The sequence below is a fragment of the Emydura macquarii genome, unplaced genomic scaffold (assembly GCF_026122565.2).
Source record: "Emydura macquarii macquarii isolate MOO-44397 ecotype Brisbane River unplaced genomic scaffold, CSIRO-AGI_Emac_v2 contig_2825, whole genome shotgun sequence".
Taxonomy (NCBI): domain Eukaryota; kingdom Metazoa; phylum Chordata; order Testudines; family Chelidae; genus Emydura; species Emydura macquarii.
The window spans coordinates 4,754,163-4,764,568 of record NW_027132962.1 but is presented as its reverse complement, the minus strand read 5'-3'; the positions used below and the strand labels follow the sequence as shown (position 1 = coordinate 4,764,568).

The 10,406-nt window shown below is 39.6% G+C and overlaps 1 long non-coding RNA gene across 1 annotated transcript; it reads left to right on the top strand.

Moving 5' to 3' along the window:
* The first annotated feature begins 6,372 nt into the window (after nucleotides 1-6,372).
* LOC137166264 (uncharacterized) lies at nucleotides 6,373-8,630 on the top strand. The gene is made up of 3 exons (XR_010923607.1): nucleotides 6,373-6,745; nucleotides 8,277-8,336; nucleotides 8,530-8,630. It is a non-coding gene; the product is annotated as an uncharacterized lncRNA (long non-coding RNA).
* The last annotated feature ends 1,776 nt before the right edge of the window (nucleotides 8,631-10,406 follow it).

Here is a 10,406-nt window from a genome sequence, read left to right as displayed (position 1 = left end):
AGGACTTAAATGAGCCTTAATTTTGCCTTGGGTTTTAGACAGGCCCTCAGTGAGTTGAATCTCATCCTGGCTGAAAAGCATCCTTTTAGGGGTCTCTGTTGCATCAGTTAATGAAATCTATTACATAACTTTTTCATGGGACCTAAAATCCACTACATTTCTCCATCCATTAGCATACCAGTTCTGACCCCCAAAAAATGAAAGATAAAATTGAAGAAAATGAAAGAAAAAGTGGACAAAGGGAAAAGATAAAACATAACCTAGAAAATTGCAAATATACATAACTGGGTCACTCTGACTGAATATTTCCCCCAATGTTATTGGACTGTTCTTATAATGTTTTAACCACTTGTCAACATGGCATAAAAGCTATTTTTTTCCAGTTTGAGTGTGTGTGGGGAAGATTTAAAACCAATGTACTAAAGAGAATTTAAAAATAAATGAAATGACAACAGAAAGAAGCCTCTCAATGAGGCTAGTAAGCAGAATACTTTCACATCCAATCATATTTTTCACAACTGCAAGGAAATCTGCTGCTCAAGCAAGCCTGAGATGTGACATCTGTTTTATGGCCATATTCAGTAAGTGCTTGAAATGATTTGAAGGCTTTTGAAAAAGAAAAACACACACACACACCCTACAGAAGGGGCATCAACAAGCGTCTATGGGAACTACAGCATTAAAGCAGTATTTTGAATAATGCTGCATATGTAGTATAGAGGCTGACAGAGCTGTTAGGATATTTTCTTTTTCCCCTTTATGTCCACTTCCAGGAGATGGAGGTATGGTCAACTTGTTCTGTCAGAAAAGGCACCTTTAGCTTTGTCACTGACAAAGGTTTTCAAAAGTCCAGCCATCCTTAGTGGCAAAGCAGCAAGAGACAAATTGTGGTTGGCTTATTCATGCAAATAGGCAGCACTTTGAACTAAGTGGAACTATTTATGATCCTTATCTGGTCATAATTGTCTCACTATTGCCTTGTGCTCCTCCACTTTGTCTCCATTTGTTTCATAGATTTTTAATGCCAGAAGGGGCCACTATATCCATGTCTGACCTCCTGCATAACACAGGCCATAGAATTTCACCAAGTGATTCCTGCATCAAGCCCAAAACCTCTGATGTGTGGCTTTTGTTGTAATTCATCTCACAGTTAGATTGTAAATTCTTCGAGGCTGGCATTGTCTGTTATGTTGGTGCAGTGCCTAGCACAATGGAGTCCTGATTGAGGCTTGTAGAAAGTCCTGCAACATAAAATAATATGTAATTATTAGTCTGGGAGAGGTGAGCAGGATTTGGCGTCAAATTAATGTTGTAATATTATAAATAAGGAAATATAAAAACTCTAAATCATTTTATAGCCACAGATAAAATGAGAGCGTAACATGTGCAGATTCTGGGTGTAGTTTCATGCTGAGATATGCCATATGGGATTTTACTAGGCTTGTGTACTCCATGCCATAATACATATTTTTCAAACACAGATGCATTACAAATCCATATTACAATCTATGCTAAACTGTAAAACATATGCAAATATATGCAATTGGAGATGTAGTGCATCTTGGAATTGGCATTATGCTATCTGTCAACAGAAGCTTTGTGACAGCCTCTGATAGTGCAAAAGGAATTCTTTAGCCACTGTAGAGGTCAAGATGAACTGCTGTTTTCTTTCAGAAAGTGCCTTCTGATTGATTGCACGTCAGAGAGCATTTTAGTAAAACTGAACAGGGAAAAGCCCATGTCTCATATTACAGTGCTTCTAGGACTGGCATTCAAGTTTCACAGGTAGTTGAGTAAAGCTCAATGCAATAGTATTCAGATTAATCCAAATGCAGTTGAAAATGTTCTTGTAAACCTGATGTGATGGGCTGGGCTAGGCCCAAAGGTTCTGTCACACCCATCCCAGGAAAGGAGCAGTGGAGCTAAATCCACCAAGTGGCCTAGAAAGACTGTGCAGGAAAGCAGCCAATCAGGGGAAGCTGCAAAGGACTAGCCAATGAGAGGGTTTCAGACTAGTATATAAGGAGCTGCAGTGCAGACCAGAGTCAGTTCCTCGCTGGAGCTAGAGGAGTGCAGCATCAGAGACAGCTCAGTGCTGGCAGGGATTAGGGGAGTGAGAAAGTGGTCCTGATTGGCAGTTGGGCCTGAACATAAAAGAGCCCTGAGGTAAAGGTGAAGGCTGGGACCAGGAGGAAGTGGCCCAGGAACTGAAAGCCCTTTTGTTAAAGGGACATGAAACTACATGGCTACTATTCTTAGGGTCCCTGGGCTGGGACCCAGCGTAGTGGGTGGGCCTGTGTCCCCCTGTCATAGGCCACTGGGGAAAAGTGGCCTACAATTGTATAGTGATAACCCCCAGAAGGAAAACTGAATTGTTAAGAAGCTGAGCTAGAGCCAGAACAGACCAGAGTGGGCAAAGAGTCTCCAGGGAGTAAGCATTTGTGGTATGGCCCCCTATATATCAGGTGCAGGAACACTTAAAGACTTTGCTGGATTAATACCTTGGAAAGGGTCTGTCTGAGTTGTGTTCAATACCGACTTGTGTATGACTCAGCTCTTCAGCTGAGTCATATACAAAATGCCAGAAGAGGTCACTCTAAGCTGAGAAGTGCAGATACACCTGACGTGAGGGGGCACTCTGGAGAGGTTGGTGCTGTGCCATTTTACCTCAATAAAACCCACTACCTTGCTATTTGGAAAATAAATACAATGTCCCACAAGTAATTTATTGGGTCAAAATCACACTGAATATGATTTTGCAGTAATTTCACCACCAGAAACTAAAATATCATTAGAAAACTAATTCTCATTTCATTCTACACCATAATTGGTTCCCTGAGGAATGGGGGTACCACAAGCACAAATACAAATGAAGACCAATTATTGACATATAAAGAGATTCTAACAGCTTCACACTCTTGAAGATTTGGCTTGGGTCTGACCTTAAAGCACCTGGTATTCATCAAAATTATGTAGCACCAAAACATATCTTTGTCAAAGTGAAGCACAGTCTTTCACAAGAATGTCTACATACACAGAGGTATTTTGTCACACTACTGCCGATATATTATGAGATTGTATTATTCCCAGAACTAACATTAGAGATGAATAGACTACACTATGGAGTAGATTCAGAAAAGCATCTCTACTCAGGAAGGCACTTAAACACATGCTTAAAGTCAAGTACTTTCCTGAGTCTGGGTCTGTATATATTCAAAGTTTTATTATAAAAGCTTTTCTTTCCTGGTGCATAAAAACAATAGAATTTATAACTTCTTTGATGTAGAAATGTTTAAAAAAAAAAAAATCATTCCATATTCACCAAACAAGGGATTCAGAAGGCCCTTAATAATTTTAGAATTTAGATGTAAATATTTTACATTCTATGAGGAAGCATAATAAGCGGTGGCTGTTGAGGACAGATTTTCAAAGGTATTTAGGTGTCTAAAGATGTTCAAGAAATATAAAGGAATCCACAGACACTTAGGGCAGGTCTACACTTAAAAAGTTCAAGCAGCACAGCTTGCAGCTGCAGTGTTTTAGCACTTCAGTGAAGATGCTACTCAGCTGACAGAAAGCTTTTCCTGTCAGCATAGTCAATCTACCTCTGTGAGATGCAATATCTGTATCATAGAAGATTAGGGTTGGAAGGGACCTTAGGAAGTCATCTAGTCCAACCCCCTGCTCAAAGCAGGACCAACCCCAACTAAATTATCCCAGCCATGGCTTTGCCAAGCCGGGCCTTAAAAACCAGTAAGGATGGAAATTCTATCACCTCCCTAGGTAAACCATTCCAGTGCTTTACCATCCTGCTAGTGAAAATTTTCCCCTAATATCCAACCTAGATCTCCCCCCTGCAACTTGAGACCATTGCTCCTTGTTTTGTCACCTGCCACCACTCAGAACATCCTAGCTCCATCCTCCCTGGAACCCCCGTTCGGGTAGTTGAAGGCTGCTATCAAATTCCCCCTCATCCTTCTCTTCTGCAGATTAAACAAGCCTAATTCCCTCAGCCTCTCCTCATAAGTCATGTGCTCCAGCCCCGTAATCATTGTCACTGCCTTCTGCTGGACTCTCTCCATTTTATCCACATCCTTTCTGTAGTGGGGAGCCCAAAATTGGATACAGTATGCCAAATGTGTCCCCACCAGTGCTGAATAGAAGAGAATCATTACTTCCCTCCATCGGTTGGCAATGATTCTACTAATGCAGCCCAATATGCCATTAGCTTTCTCAGCAATATGGGAACACTGTTGACTCATATCTAGCTTCTTGTCCACTGTAACCCCCGAAGTCGTTTTCTGCAGAACTGTCCTCCCATCGTCTACACTGTAGCACTATCTACACCAGGGGTTAGGTTGGTATAACTGCATCACTCTTTTTCCCCCCTCCTGTAAGTTTATAGTGTAGACCTACACATAATTAATCCAGAATTAAAGTTGAAAGTACATATCAGTAATTTAACAACAAAAAAACCAAAAAACTCACAAGGTGGTTGTAGTTGTGTTGAGAAACCACAGGAAATTGAGAGTTAAATTTAAAATTAAGAAACATTAACATTTGAAAATATGGATAACAAAAGAAAATGCACCCTAGGAACTGTAACTCTGCCTTATAACAATAGCAGCCTCACACTTTCTCTGATTTCTTACCTGTTTTGCAACATCTGTTAATTTTGTATCAAGGACTTTTGCCTTTGGGTGATAAAATAGATGTATATAACAGAGCATAATGGGGCCTGCCCAAGAAGTAAAGATGGTAGCTTGATTCTCTGGTCTCAGGTTGAATTTCCAGGGCTGATAGTTAGAAAAAACTTTACCTGTAAACTGAGCAGATTTGATATGGAAGTCACTGAGGGACAAGTACCCTTTGGTACCATGTTTATCATCATTTTTTCATGATAGACTAACTTCTTAGATATGGAGAAGATACAGCCACACAATAAGGAACCAAAAAATATTGTTCCAAAGTAAACTTTTTTATTTTATGTTTCTAAGTTTCCTATTCCTTGTCTCCTCAAAACACACACAAACAAACAAAAACACATTTTCAGCACACCATTGGAAATTCAGAAACTCACATTACTTCCATAGTGAGCTGTCATGGATTATGTTATCTCAAGTAAATAACTCACAGCTGAGGTATTCAGTTGGCTGACATTTTAAAATTGATTGAAAATAGCCACTTGCAAACATAGGAATACTCAGCCTTTCGAAGAAAATCTCTCCTGTGCAAAAAGGCCACAACTGAGGATGAAGATGAATAACTTTCAACAGTAAGACATTGCTAAGATTAATACATAACTGGAGATGCACCAGACATCTATTTGGCACAAATTGCTTACTTCCAGAGAATATTTCAGCCCTGACTACAAGACAAAATAGCTCCCAAAGGATGTAGAAATATTCTTTGGAAAAGCTATGAAGGACAGAAAAAAAGTGAAAGACCAGAAGTTCATTGATGTGGGTAACCAAGTTAACATGAACAACTTAGAACCTGGAGATTAAATTCTGAGCTCTCCAGAGATGTAAATATTAACTGAAGGAACCTCTTTTTACTGAGCATCTGATTTAGGGCCAAGATTCTGCCATGCTCACAGTGTGTCCACATGGAGACATAGTGTGTGGCTAGGTGGGATGTGAATGTACAGTGCACTAGTCTGCCATGCATTAAGTCAGCATGTGGACCTCCTACTGTGGACTAAAAATTCAGCAGTGCATTGTTTGTTTGAAACAGAAGTATGTCAAAGCTCACTGAAGAACTTTTAGTGTGAAGTAGCAGGGGCCACACAACCAGTTATTGCCCGACTGACTAGAGCATTATAGATTTATACCCTTGCCTGCTGCATGCAGATGCTTCCTTACTCACATTGAGCATTGCCATACACCACAAGTTGTCTCACTCAAAGCAGTGGGACTATTTGTGGGGTAAAGTACTATTTAATGTGATAACACTATTAGAATGTGGCCCTTACTAAGTTGTTATTTTCTTGTCTCTTTCCCAGTTGCATGTAAATTACCATGGCTGATGCAACATGATGCAATTCAGCAAAGAGAGAATGTTACTTAAGGATAGTGCTGGGATGTTCACCCCACACCTGCCTTGAAAGGGTTAAGGAAGCTGGGAAAGGGCTAATTAGTATGATTGGCCACACAGAAGGGGATTGGGCAGGATAAGCAGCCCTCTGGTTGGAAGATGAAAGCTCAGCTGAGCAGATGTAGGCTGAGCTAGTATAAAACACAGAAACTGGCAACAAAAGGGGGCTGAAGTCAAGAAACCTGTAGCTAGCGGGGGAGGTTAGAAAGGGAACCTGGGGGAGTGGGGCCCTGGCCCTGGCCCTGTGGGAAGGATATACCCAGAAGAGTGAAGAAAGTTTGTGGGGGATGGAGTAGGAAGTGGCCCAGAGGGAGAGCAGCAAGGTTGGGCACTGAGCAAACCTTGGCTGTATATTGTAGGGTCACTGAGCTGGAATCTTGAGTAATGAGTGGGCCAGTGTTCCCCTACCAGCCACTGATGGAGTGGCAGTGTCTGGACAGCAGATACAGTGAGACTCCATGCCTCAGAAGAGGAAACCACAATAGTGACCTGGCTGGAGGGCTGAGTCATGAAGAGAAAACTATAGTTCCTGCAGTGAGAGATGGGCTGCAGAATGTGAGAGGGTTGAGTGACCACCAAGGAAGACATTGGACTTGAAAGAGAGCTATTCCCCAAAGCAGCTGGAGGAGGCATCACCTGCAGTGAGTGAGTAAGTACCCTGTGACAAGCATACACAGAAATTATAATGTTATAAAAGAGGTCTTTAAAAGAGTTCTGATGACTGCTAGATTGAGGCTGAGGCTTGAGAAGGCAGCATTAATTCTTCATAGTAGAATACTGTTTGGTACAATTATCTTCAAGTAATGGATGTTTTGCTATCTAAGGCACATCTCCATAAAACTCTGAGGACTAAAGTGTTGGAAGCATTTTGATTATGTAGTCTGTCATCTAATATAAATGATTTTACAGCATCAGGTACTGAACAATAGCATAGCAGCTTCTGGGGGAAGCTTTGTAGGATTGTGGGGAATACAGAGCTGACAGTAGCTAAACAGGCAATAAAAAATGCCAAAAGAATACTTTTGGTTGTATTTTTTTCTCAACATTAAATGTCATTTGAAAATTTCTCTGCTGTTGATATTTTAAGTAATCCACCAATACTGTTGTCTTTATTATTGTCTTCTATGTTGCCATCATGAATACATTTATATCTATATGTTCTATTTTGTAGTGATATAAAATAAAAATATAAGTTCTAAATAAAAAATAATAAAACTTCTGCAAGATGAGGAGGAGTAAGTCACTTTATAATTCCCTAGTATTTTGCATTTCCCTGCCATATTCTGGCACTCTGATAGGAAAAGCAAGACTCTAGTGTATTTCTTTTTTCTCTTTTTGAAATAAAAGGCATATTGCAAGAGAAATAAGTTTTCCTACAAAATATGATATAAACAATCATTGTCTGATCTGTTTGAAGTAAATGGGAGTTTTGCTCTTTGGCTTCAATATGAGAAGGATAGTATCTCTAGAGTTCTATAGAAAGATGTTCTGAAACGTTGAAGCTCTTGAGCAGAAAAAATAATACAAATACTTCTCTGCTCATTGAGGTGAAAATGTGCCCCTATAAGTTAGCTGTGTCTCTTGCTGCCATTCTAGTAACATTGGATTAACTTTATATAACCTTGATATAAAACCTATATTAATGCCTCCCTCCCCCAGCCTTAACATAGCCCTGCAAAGGACACTTCTGTCTCTCTCATCTAGTTTTCTCTGATCATGGCTTAATATTTTTAAACAAGTTGTTTTTTTTTTCGACATGACTAGAGGAAATAAGATTATTCAGTCTTTGCTGGTATTCCCTACATAAAAAGCTACAGAGTAAACTAAGTGTTAATTGGTAGAAGCAGAAGGGAAAGCAGTAGACTGTGGGCTATATAGTAGCTCTTAAAAGAGGGGACTTCAGGAGATGTTGTGCCTGCTGGAGGCATTCTCTTTGTGAGCTGTTGGTGGGGTTAATTGAAATGCCTGGGTTTTGGTTTGCAAACACAATGCTTGAAAACGCACAAGTGCAAAGGTGAGCTGACCCCTCCTTTAAATGGTATGTTTTGCAGACAAAACTGCTTAGTTTGATCAAAGCAAAACATCCAAATACTCCAGGGAAAATGTACTTCCCCACCTTAGTGTTTTACAAAGAACCCAAATTTGAGAGTTTAATTTTACATGTGAAGTTTCTCACACAGCTCTACTATTTCTCAACATTGAACTGAAGACCTAGACTCAATCACCGTACATCTGGCATGGTGAGAATCTCAGTAAGCAATATTAAAACAAACAGTTTTGTTTTCCCTGCTAATACCTTTTATGTAATTAGATCAATTTGTAGTCAGCTAGTTTGTATTTAACAGGCCTTAGCATTACTTTTTATTAACTTAAACTCTCTCCAATTCTTTTGAGGACATAAATGTTATACTTTTCATTCACTCTTTTAAACAGCACATCATGGCACATGCCCACAGAAAATCTGAAGGGACCAAAAATCACATCTGTCCTCGAGTGATGGAGCTGCCCATATCTATTACCATCAATGATGGCATTGCCAAGCTCAGCATTAACCTCCCTTTATATTTAATTACTGCCTATCACTCCAGGGAAGTTCTAATTGGACAGCTGTGTGAAACACTGAAACATGGCCAGCTTCCATCCTGCCAAAATGGGAACAAAATTAACTAAAACCTAGAAAATGCTGCTTTGAACTTTCGTTCGTTAATGAGGATGTCCTTATGTAAATGTTTGTAACCTGCATAATTACAGAAACAGTTCATATAAATGATGCATAAAATGTACAATAAACACAGGTATTGGATCCTCTATTCTCCCAATTCACCATGTTCAAAGCAGATAGGCCAAATGCATCCGTAATGAAATCATTGGTTTTACACCAGGGATGAGTTTGGCCCTGTGGGCTTAAGTGATACGAGGGAGATGACTAGGGTTAGTTGAATATAGATCCTTTTAGCAAAATATTAATCTAATTTTAAACAATTTTGGTTCAGTTGCATTCATGTCTCTTTTCTATTCACTGTCCACAACATTCTAAGGTGAAATTCACCCCTGTGCAGGAAACCAACACAAGGAATATGCATCGGTAAAGTTCCATGTAACTCTTTTGAGTGCTTAATTGTGGCATTTGTTTTGTGGTGTTCTTCTGTTCAGAGGTGGACTTACACTAAGTGGACAATATTACTAGCACAAAGACTCCTGAAAAGTGAATTTGAAGCTGGATTTCTCAAACATTTGCTAAAAGTCAGTGTTGAATTTCATAAGTAATCTACAATTCTACAGCAACAGTGTGCATTTTTAATTTTACACTCCTGTTGAATCTGAAATTCAAACTGTTGCTTAGTTACAAAGTAATCAAATCAGGAAACAGAAGAAAAATTACTAATGAAACTTGTAACTGACAGTTCACATTTTCAATATTTACAATTAAATATTTGTAAATGATCTGAATTGTGTGAACAATTTTAGAATGATTATATCTGTGAACAGAATAAAGAGTTACTTTTTGTTATGAACCATTAACCCAACTGTAGGGGTAACAAAGGTGAGACTTGTGTAGAGGTATTGCAGCAAATATGGTAGGTAGCATTGCACATGTGGTTTTGGATCAGTGTAACAAATGAGTGGCATTCTGAGAGATTTCAGAATTGTCCCTGTGCTCCACAACATGTCTACAAATATTCTGCCGACAATAGCATGGAGTGAACTCACACCTTCCTGTTCCAAAAGCATTTACCTCTTCTGCTAAAGCAGAATAGTCCAGGGCCTGTGTCTCATACCAGAGAATATTTTTCTGTCCATTAGTGACCAGTCTATGCAGTTTGATCAGTTCATTGCAATACCTAGCTCAATGTAGTGAATCAAAGGGGGAATAACCACTTATTCAGTAAGTTGATTAAGTTTTTTTCCAACATTAGGGTCACCTGTATCCATTGTGGTTTTAACGTGCTCCAGGTTTTACCCGTTTTCTCTTTAAAAGGTGTAGCCGATAGATCCATCATTATCTTTTTAAAGGAGCCTGTCACAGGGCAGCTGGCCTTTGGGGCTGGGGGAGGATGGTGTGGGAGGTGTCAGGTATTGTCTACCTAAGACAGGCTTCAATAAGGAAAATGAGTCCACTTAACTCCACCTGTACTTAGTTAATTGCCTAAGTTACTGAGCAGCACTTAATTCTTTTAGGAAAACTGGGCCTAAAAAAGGGGTTTATAAGGGCTCAGTCAGAAAGCCCCAGAACATAAACAAAGCTCCTGAGGATAGGAACTTCACAGGGGAGCTGGTTAGACAGTTCACCAGGAAAAAGAACCTAGGAA